The following is a 21,253-nucleotide window of genomic DNA, read 5'->3' on the forward strand; positions in this document are numbered from 1 at the left end:
TCCATTATGACTCCATTATGGTCAGTCATTTAATAGAGAACCAGAAAGGCACTTAATGCACAAATCAGAGTATTAAAACCAGGCCACAGAACCCCTTGGGGATTCAGGATCTAAACAGCCTTCTAGACATTACAGGCTGGAAAATACACAAGAGGCAGCTCTAGTCATCAAAAGCAAAACTTAACAATAAAAAGGAATGAACAGACAAAACACAAAGTAGCTCAGCAATTCAGTTGTTTACAAGCCTTAGTCAACACTTAAATGGAAGTTTTCAGTTTTCTTCATATTTCCACAGCTACATCTGGCTCCAACATTATCTTTACAATGGCTGACTTGAAACGGTTTTTCAACTTCAACAAAGCTCTTAAAAAGACCCAACCTTTTAGATGATGGGTGTTTTGCACTGGCTGCACATAGGCTGTTGAAAAGCCCCAAAGAACCGATGTGGCAAGAAACATTACCACCTGCTTCAGTAAGCACCAACCAGTAACTTCCCTAGAAAAATGCTTTCACAAATAAGGTTGATGACATCATACTGCTAGTTGTTTATTTGCTTTTATAAACACGGGTTAAAATGACATTATCCTAGTGAGGCTGAAGAAAAAGACATGACCTGACCTTGCCTTCTATGAAGATGTGACTGACCCCGTGGTCATGTAACTTGACCTTAGGCAGACCTTTGCCACAGTGTCCCAGAGGATCCTTAAAGCCAAATTGCTGTGATATGGCCTGAATGAGCAGGCAAGGTGGCTAGTTAGCATCGATATTCCTCAGGGGATGATGCGGCAGCCAATATTATTTCCTGCATTTATTAACAACATGGATGTAATGCACCTGAAGCAAATTCCAAACTGGAGGTGCAGGGAGCAGTTTACATGCTGGAGAACAAGGCTGCTATTCAGAGGGGTATCAATGGTCTGTAAGAACGGATTAACAGAAACCTCATGAATTTCAACAATGGCAAGAAGCCCCGCATCTAGGATAGTGTAACCCAAGGTAAAAGTGCAAGTGGGAAGGGAATTCACTGGCTAGAGAGCAGCTTTGAGGTCAAAGACTGTGGGGTCCACGTGGGCAACAAATTCAACATCAGTATAGCAGCATGCCCTTAATATTTAAGAAGGTTGAACGCAATGGTCTGTGCAACTGGACTGCACTCCCAAGAATGAAAGCAACAGACTGAAATTATTAGTGCCCTTTTTCAGCACTTGTGAGACTGAATCTTTGGTGCCGTGACCAATTTTAAGCTCCCTGGAACAAGGCAGACATTGACCTAAAGTAACTAACAGATAGACAGGACACCAAGATGGTTAGGGGGCTCAGGCACATGGCACACAGGCTGACAGAAGTGGCTTTCTCACAGTTATGATGAGGAGTAGCTGGTGTCTACAAGTAGCTGATGGGAGCACACAGGGAAGACACAGGCAGGCTGTTCTTGGAGTTTCAAGGTCATAGGATTAGATGCAACAGACACAACTTGCAATAAATACTGGGATTAGACCAACACAAATATTTTACCATGACAGTGGTCAAGTACCAGAACAGACAACACCACAGCTGATCTCATCTCTTTGAGGTGTTGGAACCCAACAAGAACACTGTTTCTTCCTACAGCCCAAAGACTTAGTCTGCTCCAGGATTACACGTGTCTACATGTATGAGTGTGTGCACACATATGTGTAAAAGACACACAAGAGAATCAGAGCATGCTCCCAACACCACAGGATATTTAGACTAGGTAAGCAAAGCTAGAAGATGAAAAATCAATGCAGAAAAGGTCCAAGCCTCACCTGTACATGGAGAGCCACAGAAGAATATTAAGTGAAAGATACCACTAGGAGTATTAACATTTCACAATTTTCCTTCCATTTTTTATTAAACACGTAAGTGTGATACTAATGTGATCTCACATGCCCATAAGTACACCACAGCACTTTGAAGGCTAACATTAACAAAAAGAGGTATGGCAGATTTTTTGGAGCAGATAGCCAGTGGCCAGTCATGAACAAAATACTCCAAGGATGCTACTGGAGCTACAGCCAGCCAAGAGTTCACAGGGAAAAAAGAAAATTCATAACACTCTGATTTTAGAGATGGCAACAGAGATAATCAGTTCTGTGCAAATTAAGTTTCCATTTGCATCATGTTCTGCCACAGGATAAAAGAATACAAGAATGGGGCACAGTATCCTAAAGAAAGAAGAGTAAGCGGACAGCAGATACCAAAGTTCTAAGCAGAGTCAGATACAGAAATATGAGCTGAGACATAATTAGCAGTAAATTTTATTTAAACGAATAGACATAAATCAGGCACCTATCGCTTTGCTAAGAATATCTTCTCATATAAGTCTTGTAAGTGCTATGCATTAAATTCATTTTATTAAAATTTGTATTAGACATTAGGAAGAAGTTCTTTACCGTGAGGGTGGTCAGGCACTGGTACAGGCTGCCCAGAGAAGTTGTGAGAAGTTGCAGATGCCCCATCCCTGCAGTGCTCAAGGCCAAGATGGACAGGGCTTTGAGCAACCTGGTTTAGTGGATAAATAGATCCTAATGAAAGGTGTCCCTGACCATGGCATGGGGTTTGGAACTGGATGAGCTTTAAGGTCCCTTCCAACCCAAAGCATTCTATGATGATCCTGTGAAAATCATAAAGAATACCAGGTCTTATTCTTTCTTATCTTACCTATTCTTTCTTATCTCAAGGTATCATAGACTGCACCAACTCATGCACCTGAACATCCTAAAAGTGAAATGGTTTTGTAATAAACACAAACACCCAGGAAATCCGAAATAAAGCTAAAGAAACAAAAGCAATGTCATTCCCAGCATTTTAATAGTTGTCAGACAGAGCAAGTCTCATTTTCTCATAAAGATGCATTTCTCCTTACACAAATATATAACATACAAACAGATCTACTTCATCTGGTTGTGTTTCAGCATTATTTTCACACAACATACCAAAGAGCATTGCAGCGTATGCACCATTTGACAGCAAGAATATCCTTAGTTTTGTAGAATTTGAAATTCAGTTGCGTGTTGAGGGCATTTTTCCAACCACAAACATTTTTGGAACTTTTTCTGCACAAGGTATGTTCAAACAAATTTTCAGCTACAAGTCCTAAGGAAAAAAAAACCCTGCTTATTTTATCTGCATTATTTATATACTCATATGCCATTCTGTCTCCCAATAGATGGCATTTTTTGATACTTAAGACAGTTTATAAACAGACTGTTTAACTGCATTTAGAGAACAAGGGACAAGAAAATTAACTCTAACCCACAGCTATCACATTCAGAAAAGGAAATACTGTGAAAGAAGAACGAAGATACCATAGTAGAACACAGTCTTTAAAGACTTTCCACTGAAAGAAGCAACAGTTGTAAGGTACATAAGATGCTAGAATGAACTAATAATATAGGAATATGGGCTAATTTAAGTTGGATGATTAAAATTCCCATTATAAGTTCTGCAGTAAGTTCAGCAGTTGTTGAACTCACAAAGAATGTGTATGTTAGATATTAGCTGGTTCTAGAGTCTGCACTAGCTTGGTTTTCAGTAGAGACGCAGACATCAATGCATTATTTTGAATTACAGAGTTTAAGTTAATTCATTAGTGCTGAACTATACAGCTGAACTTTCCTAAAAATGATGATAGTTACATAAATAGCTTAACCTGTAATAACATTTTTCCTCTGTTACTTGAAACTTTCACTTAGATTATTTCTCACCTAAGTGGCAAATTAAAAACAAGACCTTGAAAGTTGTTACATTTTACTTTACTAAAGAAGCATTCCTACTAAAAAAAACAAAGGTTTCAATATGTATTTAACTTGTTATACCAAATTAATATATTAATTTACCCATACCTACTATTTAGAAAAGGAACTGATGTATACTTTTGGAAAAGGGAAAAAAATATCAAAAAACCTAACTTGCAGGGAAAAAAACTCTACACCAACAGTAAAGAGAGTTCTTCTTTAAGTTCTTCTTTAACAAACGATCTAAAACAAACTGTTGGAACACAGGAATGTGAATGACTAAACAAACCCTTTAGTAAACATTCCCCAGCTGCAGTTTTCAGCCTAATACCAAGTTAAAATGGGGAAACTCCATACATCTTCTGCAAAATGATTAAAATTCAGAAGTAAAACAACATTATGTGATATATATGACTCACAAACATGCTCACTGAAAACAAAACCCACTAGACATTTATCTCTTAAAAACAGAAAAGACACCAAGTCTGGCACCATTCTGCAATGCAAGAAAGACCATGTGATACTTAGACACTTGCGTATTAGTTTAAAAATAAGCTAGATAAGCATGTGATGAGTGACAATTTTGTACTTGACCTTTGCTTAAATAGTTCCTTTTCACAAAGTCCACACACATCAACAGAAGTCCTAAAGAAATATCCTAAGAAAAGCTAACCCCCTACTTTTTTACTTTTAATCCGGTGTCTTGAATATGAACTCTAAAAACAGTTCTACACGGCTACTTTAGGGAAAACAAAACAAAACAAACAAAAAGTATGTTTTGCAGGAGGAATTTAGAAAAATAATTTTTGTTGAAAAAGCACTGAAGGCTTCTTGTTAACCAAGCTGATGAAATTCAACATGCTAAGTTACAGAGACAGAAAAGTGGGGTGTATATTTCCAGTGGGAATATTTCACTCTGCCTAGCAGACAAGGAATTTGGAAACAGAGTTCCTCTTTCCTGAGGCTGAATACGCCTAGAGGACTGCACAGGAAATGCTTTTAAGGCAACAGGGATGCATTCTGCATGGGATCAGGAACGCTTAGTTTAGGGTATTACTTTTTAATGCGTCAAACCACAACAGTTACTTCTGCAGTGAAGGTCTCTACCAGTTAACATTCATAGTGTCTGTACCTAAATCCCTGTGGGTTTTTCTGCTGCTGCTTATGTTTTCTTAATAATCAGAGAATCACAGAGTGGCTGAAGTGGGAAGGGACTTCCGCAAATCATCTAGTCCAAGCCCTCATTGCAACTATGAGCAATTAAAGCAGGTCGCTCAGTACCATGACCAGACAGCTTTTAGGTATCACCAGGGATGGAGACTTCACAGTCTCTCTGTAAAAAAAAAAGCTTTTTCTTACATTTAAATAAAATTTCTTGTATTTCAATTTGTGCCCATTAATTCTTGTCCTGTCCCTGGGCAACACTGGGAAGAGCCTGTCTCTGTTGCCTTTATTCCCCTCACACACCAGGTATTTATACACATTGAGAAGATCCTTGCCACCCCGAGCCTCAACTTCTCTTGGCTGAACAGTCCCAGCTCTCAGTCTCTCCTCATGACAGATAATCCAACACATTCATGGCCCTTCACCGCTGTCCCTCTGTCTCCCTTGTACTGCGGAGCCCAGCACTGGATGCAAAACTCCAGGTGTCTCACCATGCTGAGCAGAGGGCAAGGGTCAGCTCCCTCAGCCTGCTGGAGATGCTCTGCTGCATGCAGTGCAGGAGACTCTCAGCTGCCTCTGCCACAAGGGCATATTGCTACCTCATGTTTATCATGCACTTTTATTTGTGAAAACAAGCCCTAAAAATGCATTTTGCACATTTTAAGCAGAAGGTAATGACAAATATGCAACTATATTTTAGGCTAATCTCACAGTTTTGCGCTTTACCTAACATGTATGAACATGTCAGTGGGTGATACTAGGTTTCGGGGGAAAGACCCTAGCAATATTCCTAGTAGCACAAAGCATTCTTTCAGGCACCTTCCTCTACTTCATTCAGTGTATTCAAGATACAGATTAAAGAGTTAAAAGTCCCCAACTATTCCTGATGTATGGACTGAAAATCTTCATAAGAAGGGGCAACCAACAGTAATTCTGCAGAGAGTAATAAATCATTGTAATAAATCATGACCAAAAAAAGTTAAAAATGAAGAAAATTAATTTTCACTTCATACCACCAACTCTCCATTCTTTTTCATTAAATCAAACCAAATACAGCAATGGCAGAGAAAATTTCTCTCAACATCAAAAAAGTCAGACAGCTAACTCTGTCAGGATGAATCCTGTCTTAAGTAACACTACCACAATCCCACCAACAGGACAGCCTAGTTTCTCAACTCCTTGGCACAGATATGCCAACAGGAAACACCAGCTTTTGGACATGTATTTGTGTCTGCAAGAAAGGAAATCAATGGGAATTACACACAAAGTTAAACTTTTAATCACATAAGCAACATTGCATAGGGTATTTCATCTGGATTCACATTTCTTGCTGTACAAAATAAAAAGATGAATCCCTGAAGATGGAAATAAATCCAAAAGAAAAGAAACAAAACCAAACAGATTAAATGGAGGTCTTACGACCTGCCTCCCCTTGATGTGATGATACATATGAGCTAATACTGCACTGTTGACTGTAACTGTCATATTTAGGCTCAATCCATATAGACCTTTCAAGTTTGTGAAGATGTTTTACGTAATTATGAGCTCCATCAGACTTACGAAAACACTTCAGGAACGGTACTTAAGATGCTGATGGCAGCTTTTAATTTGGGGAGTTACAGACTACCAACATGCTTCATGAGGATACAGTGAAATACCTGATGTTGATTTTCCGGACACAGCACTCAGTGTTCATTTGACTGAAGCCTTCCATACATCTCATGCTATCACTACATATCGGAACAGAAGGGAATACAGAACATTTGTACAAGCCTCACTCGATACTCTTCAATAGAACAGCTACAGGCATGCTGAAAAAAAATTATACAATTACTGTTTGTTATAGTCTAAATATGGATCTAAGACTTTATTTTCCCACTTTTTTCTCCCTCTCAATTGAGTGTGGACTTCAGTAAAACACGGATGATAAAATGAATAAGGGAACTAATGGCTGATTCTCTATAATGAGAAAGGTAATATGAAAGATCTTCTCTCATCAGTGATTTATCTAGTTCACTTAATCCCAAATACAGCTATGAATCAATCAGTCAGGGTGGAAGTGTCTCCAGGCACTTCCCAGATCTTCATTTCTGTATTTGCATTCTTCTACCTGAGAAGAAAACATCTTCTATACAACAACCCGAAACAGACATGGTTGTCCACATCATCACTTCATTGGTATTAAGTTGATTGAGGAAGGAATGAAGAAATTACCTTCTATTTATCATGACATGTTTCAGTTTTGTTTTCAGTTTGTTTTTTATCCCCCTCCCCCCCCCATTGTGTATGGTGTTCTGCAGCCCAGAAGTGCAGGAATACCTCAGAACTTCTGGGGATCTAAGGACCCTCAGTTCTTAACTAAAGCAGCAACTTGCAGAATAATATGCTGATCCTGAAAAAAGCAGAAACTCAGGTCATTCTCATTTATACTAACAGATACTTAGAAAAACATATGTTTGATTTACTGGATGAGATTGGTCTTGGTGCAATAGGAAAGTTAAACTAGTCAAAAGAATATTTAAAGCAAATATTTCAACAAGTTTTTATTAAGCCACCCTGCTGGAGAAAAAGTGATGTGTACACAAAAATTTAAATTTCATTGCCTAAATTCCACAACTGGGGTTAGGGGACCCTTCAAATGTCTCTTTGAAACTAATTTATTCTTGGTTGTCCTGGGTTCAGCAGTAGCAGTCATGTTTCTCCTTCATGGTAGCTGGTGCAGTGCGGTGTTTTGACTTCCAGCCTGGGAACAGTGCTGGTGATACCGATGTTTTCGGTTGCTGCTAAGTGATGTTTACCCTGACCAAGGACTTTGTGAGGCTCATGCTCTGCCAGGGAGGAGGGGAAGCCGTGAGGAAGCAGAGACGGGACGCCTGACCCAGGCTAGCCAAGGAGGTATTCCATACCACAGCACGTCATGCCCGGGGTGGGGGGTAACTGGGAGTTACCCAGAAGGACACAGGCTTCTGGGTCGGACTCGTTTCTTGGCTGGTGGTATCGTACTCTCTTCCCTTGTTATTTTCCCTTATCATTGTTGTAGTTGATAGTAGCGGTGGTGATTTGTTGCTGGACTGTTCTTGTCTCAACCCGTAGGAGTTGCACCCTTTCAATCCTCCTCCCCGTTCCTCCGGGAGTGGGGAAGGGGAGAGCCCCAGGGGAAGGGGGGGGGGGGGGCTCGATTGTTGTCAGCCTGGCGCCACTCACTGGGAGTGAGTGAACAAGCTGTCTGGCTAGGGTTTAAACCACAACATTGGTATAAATAGTAACTTCTCTAACATGCACTTTGTAGTAAAAGCAAAAGGAGGAGGGGCACAGAAATCTGCTCTAAGCATTTTATATTTTTCTAGACTATTTGAAGCACAACTAAAACTATTACTCAATTCAGTGTAACCTGTTTTTACAATTAGGAATCTGATTATTTCTTTTCAATTATCTGACATTTCAAGAATGACAGATGAGAATAATAATGAAGAAAACATGCAAATTGTGAGACTTTTCAATGACATTAACACAATTTTTTTTCTCAATTTTCAATGAGAAAAATTTCAACTCATCCCAAATAATCCAAATTTCAAAACCTATTTGCCATATATACAGGTAAAGGGATATATAGTGCAATTATTACAGAGATTGTGTAAATTATCATACAAATAAGGACTTTGCAAGCTGACAGATTAAAACCTCACAGCTTAAAGTTCAGCATAAACATCAGAATTAAACAGTGTTAAATTCTGAACATAAAGTAGCCATATAAAGATACTATCACACAGAAAACACTTGAAATAATATTAATAATCTTGGAACATGTTACATAGGATTTTGTGCCACCTACATTACTTGCAAAACACTATCTTAATATTCAACTTTTCAATTATTTTTTGTTTTTGTTTTTTTAAGGTACCTTTGCTTAAGTGATTTTGCTCTTACATCATGTACTGATGATTACAGCTAAAATGCCCATATTTTTCAAGTCCTATGAAATCACACAAGTCAATCAGAGCACCATAAAAAGATGCCTTTATGTTCTTTGACAGATAATGCAAGAACAAATTCAAGTACAAGCTGCTGCCTAATTCCATTTCTTCTTTTTACACATTCCTGAACACCTTTCCCTGTTAGGACTCCAAAAAAAATTCTACCTTGACCTAAAAGGGCACAAGAGACGCTTTCATCAGACCTTTTGACATCCCGTTTCATTTTTAGTCATATTTAAGAAGTCACACCAACACTAGCAGAAGAGGTGGTTGTTATTGGGCAACTAAACATTATCAGATTCGGCTTATGAGCAGTAAAGCCACTGGCACTTCGTTTTAAATGCTTAAGTTGTGTAACACTTTAAAATAGGCCATTAACCCCCCCCAGAATTATAAGTATGCAAAAGCACACACACTTCTCATAGTAGCATTCAGTAAAACAGTATATTTTTCCAAGACAATGACTTCTCTAGTGCTTGTCTTGTTTTTCTAGTTTTGGTTTTTTTTAATGTGAAAAGCTGGGACTAAAGGGAACACAATACTAATTGTAAGTATGACATATGAGGTTATTTCTCAGTATTTACTGTAATCTGAGAAATGAAGAAAATGTTTCTCAGGATTCTGTCCAGATTTCCCTTAGGAAATACGTATGTGGGCGTTAAAAGATGGGACGCAAATGAATGCTCTTCTCAACAAGGAGGAATTTATCTCCAACCTCAGAAAGCGTACTGATGTCAGAATTATGGATATATGAAATTGCAAGCAACTTCAAAACGATCTCTTCTCATTCAGCCAGACTAGGACATGTAGCTTTTTGTGTGATCCAAAACCACTGCTGTATGTAAGCATCTGCCAAAGAGGCAAGCAGGAAGTTGCCTTACAGTTCCATGTACTGACCTGTAATCAGGTTCCAGTATGTTAAAGCTGTCTCATTATCTGAATCCGTCTTCAAAAGAATGAGGATTGTAGCACTGAAAGGAATCACCTGAAACTAAAGGAAACTACATACCATGGTTACACAAAACAAAATCAAGCTTGTTTCCCTTCCACAACCTTTTGCCCACATAACTGAACTTGAACAGTGGGGATTGCATTAAATTCTGGTGCTCTTCCTCTTGGATTAACAGAGTAAGAGAACTGTGCAGTGTGGGAAGCCACCTAGTGACAAAGGAGTACAAATATGCCTGAAGCTGCCCAAAGTTTTAACAAGATGACGCAGATGGAGCATGTGATTACTGCTGTTTTTCCTCACTGACTTGCAAGTTGTGTGGTGTACTGGAGTTTAGAGAATTGCACAGTGATTCCTGGCAACTTTTATGAGTCTTCCTGAATCTTGCAAGAGAAATATCTTGTGAAATATTAAATTTTCTGAAGATGAGATGTCCAAGACCAAAAGGAAATGTATCAAGATGTATAAGAAGAAGGTTTGATGCACATTTTAAACTCATGATGGCACTATAGGCAGAAAAACTTTAAAATTTGTGTTGCTGGAAGGAAGCAACCTAAGGGAGGCAAACGTGCAAGAACGGAAACAATCAAAACAAACTGTTTTCTTCTAACTCAATGCAAACATCATTCAGCAGACTCAAAAAAGGAAGCCTTCATGACACACAAAATGGTTATGAACTTTATATGTACTTAAACAGCATTTCTCACTTCTCAGAAACTGGGAGCTCAAGAAATAGCATGAACACAAAATATTGCAGTAAGAATTCAAGACCAGTAATTCTTCATGTGTACACACAGTGTGTCATAACGATTTTTGCCTATGACAAAGAACTTTACCAACATGTGTCTTCTGACTCTACTGAAAAACTTCCCTGCATGTGAACAGCGTATGACTGGAGTATGCAAAGAGCCAAGCGGATGATGCAGATTAGACGCCAATTTACTCTGACATATCATCAAACGGCACCACTGAAGAAACGTGCACAAAATTCATCATCATAAGAACAGGGGTACGAAAAATAAGTGCTACAGTACAGTTGGCAGCATTAGCAGATAGTGTGGAATAGCTGTTGTATGTCGTTTTCAATATAATAATGCCAATGAAACAACTATTTACTGGAATAATTCTTAGGTGTCATATGTCAGCAAACTTAATGAAGGATTGGCTGAACATTTCCTGGAATAGGACACAATGTATGCTATTCATTAAAAACATGCTTGTTCTAGATCCATTCACACAGCGTTTAACAGCAGCAATGAAAAATACAATCCGAGAAATGAATACTAGTCTTGAAGTCATACTACAAACGATGTCACAACTGCAGGTATTTGATGTACCAGTGAAAAAGTCATTTAAAGACCTTTTGAACTTTTAATTCTTTTTTTCCCCTGCTCGAAATTACTCTTAGCAGGGGATAAGCTTTAATCTCTGCAGGGAGAGTAAAGAAGCCCAGTTCAGGGTTACTCTGTCATTGAATTAAGGCAGCATCACATCACAGAAATTCAGATGTTGAAGCTAATGGGTTTCCACACGTTTGTACTTAAAATCCCATGGATAGAACTGAAGTTCAAAGAAGTGAGTTCAAGCACTGACTCTAAAAATGAGGAAGTAGTAGTATCATAAAGAGAGTAACAGTGTCAGAAATCATGAAGACAAGTACAAAGCTGAAAGACAACAATCGAAGCATAAGAGAAAGAAATACCTCCTTTCAGGCAAATACTTCATGCAAAGTTTATAGCTCGATTATATACCTAATATAGGTATGTAATGAACTTTGTGTATAAACATCTTTCTTTTTGTGAGGGAGTGATTATCCCCTTTTTGTGAGGGATAATCTTGAATTCAAGGTCATCAGCCTTTCAGGTTAGCAGGGTAGCAGACACTTCATGTAATCATACAATGGTTTGGCTTGGAAGGGAAAAGTTCATCTAGTTCCAGCCCCCTGCCATCACATTTAGTACTCAAAGTAATATTGTGTAATACAGATCAGCACAAACGGCAGAACTATCATGTGCAACAGTAAACAAAACTGAAGACATCAACAGCTTCCACCTTCCCAGCAGCAGAAGGGAATTTATTACACTAAAATCCAAAGTCCAAAGTTGACCAGACCTAATACTACTGTGGAATGAAGAGGACCACAGCTGCCTCCACCAGTATAGCCAAAGGCGTAACTTCCACCCTCAGGTGTTGATTTCAGTGAGAAATTCTCACTAATTGACACTAGAGGCTGGGGGGGTTTGGCACTGGAGTACAAGTCTACCCTACAGAATCAACTAGCAGCCTTTTGATGTCTGGGGAAAGACAAAAATCAAGCTACTTCAGAGGGAGGAAACAATTCTTTCCTGGCCCAGTACAACTTGTTTCTTTTTTGTTTTCTTAAATTATCTTTCTACATAAGCTGCACAAGGAAACTAAGCAGCAAAATGCTGTATTTCTCACTCATTCTGCATGAGGAAGTACAGGTGAGCAGACAAGTTCCCAGCAATGGGGACACAGAACAAGACACATTACTACAAGCACAATAGTTGGTAAGATGAGAATGTAAGCCACACCAATGCGTCACCTTTTTATGATAAATACATTTTTTTCCATATTCTCAGTGAAATTGTTACCAAGCAGCACCTAGAAATTTTGTAGCATTTCGTATTCCCTTCTCCAAATGTAAGTTATTTTAATTGCAAAAAATTGATGATAACTAAAAAAATCTTTCAGTAAGCGTCATCAACATGGTATTTCAATATCTCATTAGGGAATAACAACCTTGGATGTGAGTTACAGTAAGTTGCAGTGGAAAGAGACCTTAGGCAAAAAAGTAGACTGTTAAAGCTTTTTGTTGTAAACAACTGTTTCTCTCTTTTCCCCTCTGTTACAGCAGTGTGGTTTCTGCATTCATTGCAATAGTAGCTTTTCAAATTTTATGATTAAAATGAAAATGCCTTCCATATAGATATGGACAACTGTACCTTCTATCATTTTCATCACATGAATTATTTTGTGAAGTGTGCCAAAGCAGAACAGACTGATGTCTGCTATGTGCATGATTGAAATACATGCTTAGCATCTAGCATAGTTAGAATTCTAAATATATGCACATGCAAATATTGATTAAAATATAAAAAAAACCCTAATGGAGAGGTTTCCTTTCAAAAACACATACACTCTCATTCAAGACTTTCCACCTTTTCTGCTTTCTGAGGGTACTGACATGATACACTCTGGCATGTCATAGATGTTTGAGCTAAATCGATATGAAAAATGTCTATTTAAATATTATAACCTAAGGTAGGACCCAAGTAATTGTATCACTTCATATTTACTGGGGAGTTGGCTCTAAGCATTTATCTTAAATTCCAGTAAAAAAAAGAACCATGCTATAATACGTAATTATATAATTATTATAATCTGAAGAAATACTACTCTGCATCTCCAAGCATAATATTTAATGCAAATCAAAAGATATATTGATTGTGTATTCTAAAATCAAAATCTTCTTTTAACTGCAGTGTCACTTACAGGAGTATCTGGAACAGTTAAACATGAAAATATAGAAAACCTGTATTTTATTAATGAACAAACTAAATCAAGTAAACTGAAAATATGGATTTCATCCTTGTAAGTATTCGGTCAAAGGTTTTGTTACAAAATATCAGATCTGCAATTCAGACTCATTATTCGTTCAAGACAGGGACAGCAGCATCTTAGGAGAAGATGGTAATGTTGAAAACACTGCAGCACAGTTGAATAGACAAAAGCATATAAGCAGTTGAAAAAAAAACAACAAGTCTATCACTGTCAAACACTAGGTAATCCAATTTTTTGCAGACCAGAAAGATTTCCATCTTCCGTTTCTCTCTGTTTTTATCTAGAGAAAACATTGTACTAGGGCATAGACTTGACTACACATCAAGTAACCACAGAAAGCCAAAGAAACAGTGGTGGTTCTGCTGAACTGATGAGTTTATTATGGAAACATGCCACTAATTGCAGCACAGGAGGGCAGTGGCTTTACAAACTCTTAGACTTAAGCCACACCATCTCTCCTGAGCAATCAAAGATATTTTGGTATGGTTTCCAGAAAACTCATCCCAGTTACAAAGGAGTCAGAGATCACAAGAACACAACAAAGCTGTTGCAAAGGTGGCTCACAGGCATAGATGCTGTTTGCTATATGGCACGAAAAGCTATAAACTCAGCCAGTTCGCTTAGCCAAAAATCTGGACAGTCAACACAGGCCACTACAAGAGCTCAGGGATTTAACAGTCACAATTAGAGCCTCTTTTTATGGCTTTACCAAACAGTAATTTGCTATGATAATTAAAAAAATTCTACTGCATCCTAGTTGATCTCTATGCCACCTTGCTAAATATCTATTTTAAATCACTTTTCAAACAGCCTAGACCATGGTAAGTACCCAGTTAATCAGTACAAAGTGCTGCTTTATAATCCATGTCCACCTTGTTTATCACCACATTTCCCTTTCTTGAAGGGAGCTCCACAGTGCCAAATAATAGTACGGATCTGCAGTCACACTGGCATACACAAGCCTCATGGGAATGTGGAAAATAGTATAACACAAGGGTAAGAGCAGACTTACAGTGAAGAGACACTCTGAAATGGTACAGCAGGAACAGAATATTGCGGCATCAGCACTACAAGCCCAAGCCATTGTACCCATTCACCATCTTCATGATACAGATGGACAACTGACAATGAGGTGAAACAAAACCAAAAAAGGCAGACCCTAAACTTCATCAGACCAGCCTCCCAGCTCTGTGTCCAAAGTTCAGTCCTATGTCATGTGCCCCTGGGACTTTGCTTCTGCACCTGACCCTGGTTAACACTTGACTCACTGTAGTAGTCAGATTAATAACCAGATGCATTAATTCATTGACAAACTGTACTAGCACCCAACAACCTCAATATCTCTCCCTGGAGTATCTTATGCTAGCAAAGGAATAAATACTGTTCTAACTGGACTCTACACATCTGCCAGCAGACTGGCATCAAATGATTACAAAGCAATGATTATTCTTCCATCAGAGGAGGCAGAGCCACATGCTCCTCTTCCTGCTCCTTCTGTTTGTAAACCCTCATTTCTAAGATGATTCCACTGCCTCCTTACCTATTGCCATACGGGGAAAGCCACTGATGTCTTGTTCATGAGTCATCTCAACCAACTGCCACAATCAAATAGACAGAATATGACCTGTTTTTAATACTGAAAGAAGCCCAAAATATGTGCTGACTCAACGAAGACTACCTATAGCAAAATGAATCCATGCATGCCATCAAAGACTTTCCAGACCTCTTACCAGCATTACTTTACCTTGGGAGTTTTTGTAACATAACACCTCACAGGTATCTAGTCATTAACCACCAAAAGTAAGGACAGAACCATCTAGCGCTGTAAAATATTATACAGTGAAATAGTTAACTAAATCAAGTATTTCAGATATCCATATTAAAAAAGCTATAGAATGGAAAGCATTTAATTGAAGTTTATGCCCTCGTTTTTTTTGCACAATTAAAAAAAAAAGAATTAAATACACTTTCATGGACATACAGTGTCAGGGTATATTTGATCCTAAACACATGTTGAAATGCTATATACAGAAAGACTACTATCTGACCTCATATAAAATTAAAATGCAACTCTTAGAGCAAATTCAATCTTCATACTCCCCAATTCATCATAAAACTGAAACTACTCCTTGCAACAGAATATGATGAAAGAATAGAATATTAACCTTTCGCAATTCATAACCAGGGAAATATTCCTGCCTGAGAACATCCGGACTGACAATAGTAACTCTATAGCTTAGTTTTTAATGATGAATGTTTGGTTACTTGATTCATAAAACAAAACAAGTACTCTAAGTAAAACTACTTTTTTTTTTTTTTTAATTCTTCTGCTAGATTTGGATCAACCAGAAGCTTAGAAACATTCTGAACAACCATCACTACAGGACTTCAAAGCACAGCCTAAAAAGCTTGACAAAATCAGCAAGAAGCATGAAGGACTTCTAAAGAAAGCCCCAAGCACTACTATCCATATTTTCCCCCAACATAAAGTTTGCTAGCAAGGACTGTCTCGTGACCAGAAAGTTTGCATTTCTTCGCCACTGAGAGTACTAAGTTTGAACTGTTATGCCTTAATCGGTATTTATGACTCAGAAGTAGATCTGAAAATCTCTGAAATAAAAGTAACATGCTGATCTTCTGCAAGATACTCTAGCACTGCAGGAACAGCCTACTGGGCTTGGCTAGGTGGGTAATTTTAATTTGCTTTTCATTTTCATATGTTTTTAAAAGCCCTTCTCCCAAAAGAAAATATATGCAGATGTGCAGATTGAGAAGAGGACAGTGCTTCCACTGACCTACAGAGTTTTTTCAGTAAGACTGTGGCTTTGTACTCCGTCAGAACTACACTCAAATCCAAATGTTCAGTTTGCTCGGCTGAATCTTAAACATCTCCCTGCCCTCTGAGTAGCTTAAAAAGGGAATCTATAAAAGTAACAAGAGAATGAGACTATATCGAACTTTTACAGTGTCTTCAAATGAGGGAGAACAACAGGAAAACTTGGACAGAGACTTGGCCCTTTGGTTATGTTCATATTGCAAATTTAACACTGGTTACACCAGATCGCAGCTGTCAGGATAGCCTAATGCAAGCATGCGCATCAGCAGCGGAATAACCTGCCTGCTCCAGAAGGAAAGAAAGAGGCAGAAACTTCAGAAAGAGTATACAAAGCACTTCAGTGAACCTACATGCAAACCCACCCAACAGGAAGTTCTACTGTGGGTTCATATTCAGCTCATATTACACTCCTCTCATGCTTTCCAAGCATCTTAACAAAAGTACAAAATAGTAGTGTAAAATAATAATCGTGTTTGAAATGTATGTGAGTGGCAGCAACTTGGACGTAAGGGAGCTCAGGCCGTGCCAACATCACAGACAGGTCAGTATGTAAGAGTACAAGCAGCAAGTTCATGATACAGAATTACTTAATTAAAAGGTGGAAGACCAAGTCTCAATCCTATTAAAGAGAGCTAAGTAGCTACATAGGTTATGAAACTGGCACTAATGAAGATTAGATCACAAGGAGAAAAGATTCTTCCGTAGACTAAAATGAAGCTATAACAAAAAACGGATTTGGAAACATTTCTCTGTCTTCCGTCAAACTAACAGAATAATCACATTAGGAGATTAGTGAACAACTTTATGCCTTTTCTCTAAACAGCATTCAACATGCTATTCTACTATTACCATGCTTGTTCCAGTATGATGACCTCTACGATACCTGCTTAGGTCAAATAAAAGTGAAAGAGATTGAACCAAATGCCTTTAATTCAAAGTAGAAAATTATTTTGGAGGACACAAGCAAATTACTGTTTCTAACCTGAGATCCACTAATATCGCTGCAGAACTTGCTAGATACTAAGACAACTATCCAAGCCCTGCTGGAATCACCAAATTATATTAACTGCCTATTCCACAGAAAAAAAAAAAACATGAATAATTGATTTTGAAAATATTGAGGAATGTTTTCTAAGTTATAACAGAGAAAGCAAACAATACAGGAAGAAAGGGTCACTTACTCCTTAAGGGAAAGTTACAGAGGTCAACTTTGTATGAGATACTAGGATGGTACAGATTCCGTATGTATTCGGCACATGGAAAAATTAAGATTCGTTAACATATCTTTGTGTGCCATAGAAGGCTGGCAAGTCTCTTGTGACCCCTTTCTGGTACTCACCATGGTCTCTGCTGACATACTTGGAAGCTCTAAATATTTTGCTTCTGGGACGGAAGGTTTTCTCTAGAGTCACAGTCTATTGACAGAAACCACTAACTGCCTTGGTAAAACAAAGAGATGAAGATAGCTTGGATTTCTAAATGAGAAAACAGAAAACCTCAGAGCAACCAAATTAACAGTAGGAAAAAAAAATTGTCCATTACTTCTGAAATAAAAGTCCAATAGTAAACAAGATCCAGGTAACTCTAAGCAAACAGCAACACCTTTTTATGGCTGCCACTAACGTGCCACTGTGTGACAACTCTGAGCTGACTCACAATGTACAGAAGCAGCACTTCATAACTATCCCATACATTATGGGGTTTCATTTTCGTTTATTATTATCATTATTGGCTGTATACTGTAGTGGAGACACAAATATTTGTCCCTTGATAAGACAGACTTGGTTCACGCAAAGGAACAGCTGAGGAGGCTCATGTACAGCCGCTGTCTGGGGAAAACACGCACAAAGGAACATGCATACGTAGGCATTCATTCGTACATAGGCAAGTAAAAATAATAAAACACAGTTATACAAAAACAGAACCCTTCAGGACAGGAAATGTTTTCTCCTTCAGTATTGAGAGCAGAAGGAATCAATAACAAGAAACCTCAAGTCAAAATTACTGATGAGAATTTGACACCCTCTTGAGTTAAGAAACAACTCTTATTCTAGTGTTGCATTTCAACTGCACCCAGATTCTCAAGCTCAGTTGTGTAAGAATGAGAGATATCTTCACAATTCGCTTAAGACTCCCAAAAATAAACTAGTCCTACTGAATTCTCAGAAGAATACTTCCTGCTAGCAGGTGTCTACATACATAAAGGTATTCATATTACAGGAGAGGGAAAGGGGTCAGCATGAGCCATCAAAACACTTTGGGGCTAAGGGATACACATGTTCCCACAAAGCTTTTTCTTCCCAAACAGAATTACAGAAGAGGCCAAGAGTTTATTAAGATCCCATGTGTATATGGTAATATGCCACCACCTGTCACTGCTCTGTGGGTACCATCAGGCCCTAACTGACCTAACCAGCTTCAGTGGCTCTCTCCACAAGCCTCCTGTGGGCCACAAGCGCCAGTTAAGCTCAGGCCTGTGCATCCAGTCCTGGTGTAAGCTTAAAAACCATGCCTGCCTCCAGCCCTGTGCTCATCTCCAGGATGGATCTCAGACTTGTGTTATATATCCTGCCTGTGTTGGGGGCACCCTTGGGTCCCTTCCTGCCCTCCCTCACAGAGCAGCACAAGTAGGGCTGCTCCTGAACACCATCACATAGCACCAGACAACTCTTATTTCCAAAGAGGAAATCACTATTTTAAACAAACTATTTCCTGCTATTTTAAGACCTTGTAGTCTGATCCAAATTTACCTCTCAATAAAGAATACTGTACCAAAAACTAATCTTCAATGATTTCTCCTGTTTTTACAAAGAGAAGCCAGTTCAGATCAAATACAGTATTGTACTAAAAACTGCCAGAGCCAGACTTACTAAGGCAAAGCTGACGAAACAAATACAGCCAAGTCACAATGAGTAACATGTACTGTGTCTTGTTCTTCACCAACTGTATTTTTATATTTTCAGAAACTGTTGAGAACTGCTGCTTTTCTAAAGATACACTTTATTTTCCAAACCCAAAGTAGTAACCAAAAAAAGTCATCTTCAATACACAGGCGGAGGGGCTGGGGAGGGGAGGCGAAGGGAAGGACAGGAAACACAATAAACTTATTTCAAGAGAGACAGGATTCCCTGAGCATGCAATATAACATAGAATGGGATGTTAGTTAATTTAGATGTCTTATACAACTGACTCGTTTGAGATTTCAGAATACTATCGTCTTCTTAAAACATTTTACTTTATTCTTTGTGAAGTAAACATATTTTTGTGGTTTCTACTATTATTTTTTTTTATTATCCTATGGTATAAAATATATTCTATTGACCTGAGAACAGCCATAAATAAGCAAAGTAACTGGTGTTTGCAAGCTATCAGGTTCCAAATAAAAGGTTTTCCAAAAGTAACATCTTAGGGAGATGTTAACTGTCTGCAGTTTAATCAACTTTGGAAATGATTTTTTAAAACCCAGTATGAAAATACATACGTTCAAAATAGATTAAAAAAATTTCACAGACCCTTATCAGCCAAGGCTAGCAATATCCTAGCATCAGAAATAGCAAAACACTTTACCATCTTCAATGCACTACTACTACAAACCAAAAGACATGTCAATAAGACCATGGCTCAGTTAGTTTACATTCTTGACAACATTTACAACTAGAAAGATACTGGAACATCAGAGTGTGAAAAATGCTAATGGAAAAGGAAAAATTATACCATGGAAAAGAACACTTTCCTAATGGTGAAAAGGATTTTGTTCACATGGGCACAAACAAGATAAACAAGAAAGACAATAAGGGGAAAAAAAAAAAATAGAACACCTGAAGTAATTGCACCAGAAAAGTTCATACCCAGACTTTAAAAATAAAAATAAAAAAAATCAATAATGAAACTGCAGTTTCAATTCAGCAAGATGACAAAATGTCATCCACGTTTACCTGAAGTCAGAGGAAGAAAAAGCAACCACACTAAGCCCTGAACTAATATTCTGACTTAAATAGCACATTAGGTTTTACAGCAAATTATGAAGGCAGGATTGATTACTTAAAGACAAGGAACTAAGAGAGAAAAAGGATAGTAGCAAAACTCTTCTACGAAATGTTTATGAAAGTGCTAGAATAAACCCAAAACAAAAAGTGCTAAAATCTACCACTTTTTTTTTTCCCTTGGCAACAAGTTCACACTCCCCTGGGATGCCTAGAGCAATGCATTTTATATTTTACCACCTGGGAAATACAACGTAAGTTGGAGAAGATGGGAAGATCAGAAGAAGAGGGGTGGAGGGGTTTGTTTGTTTTTTGTTTGGATTTGTTTGTTGGGGACTGGGGGGATTGGAGGGGGGGTATTTTTGCTTGACTGATTTGTTTTGTTTTTTAGGAAACTGACCAAATGGGAGATAATCAAGAGGAGTTTAGAAAAGGAAAGCATCAAGGGAAGGAAGATTAAAATAGAATTCCTGAAAGTAGAAATGCAGAACAGAGAATTGGTTGTAGTCTCATGGAAGAAACGGGCATCCAGAGTTGCTGGATAAGCAGAGAGAAGCTTGTTCAAACAAACAAACAAAAAACTGAAATATAAGCATTATAATTCTTTACAAACATATTAGAGGGCCAAGAAGCAAATAATTAATTTTGCCATTAATACATCTGGCTGGGCTGACAATCGGGTGTTTACAGAACTTCACAATGTTTAAAGATCTTAATGAGTTACTGACGATATTCCAAACTGCTTCCTTAAAACTCAAAAGAACTCTAAACCCTTTTTTCTTTTCCAGTTTTCTTAGGGTTTCTTCTTTTGGCAAAGAGATGAATTACAAAGAGGACTGCATGACTGTAGGCAGCCCTGGAGCAGCAGAAGTCCTGCGCTCGAATAGGAAGTGACTTTCCAGAAAGAATGCCATTCGAAATCTTCTGCTATTAAAAAGTGGTCATCCTGCCTCCTTCTGTGTAACTTAGGAGTAACACACTAGGCCTGCAGAAAGAGACAAATC

The 21,253-nt window shown here is 38.2% G+C and overlaps 1 protein-coding gene across 2 annotated transcripts in view; it reads right to left on the minus strand.

Moving 5' to 3' along the window:
• Nucleotides 1–21,253, minus strand: part of CDKAL1 (CDK5 regulatory subunit associated protein 1 like 1) — a 390,007-nt gene that overhangs the window by 231,615 nt on the left and 137,139 nt on the right. The gene's annotated exons all lie outside the window — the stretch shown is intronic.

The sequence above is a fragment of the Pezoporus wallicus genome, unplaced genomic scaffold, assembly GCF_028554395.1.
Source record: "Pezoporus wallicus isolate ANWC-B61680 ecotype Strahan unplaced genomic scaffold, APGP_CSIRO_Pwel_v1 contig_5485, whole genome shotgun sequence".
NCBI lineage: Eukaryota > Metazoa > Chordata > Aves > Psittaciformes > Psittacidae > Pezoporus > Pezoporus wallicus.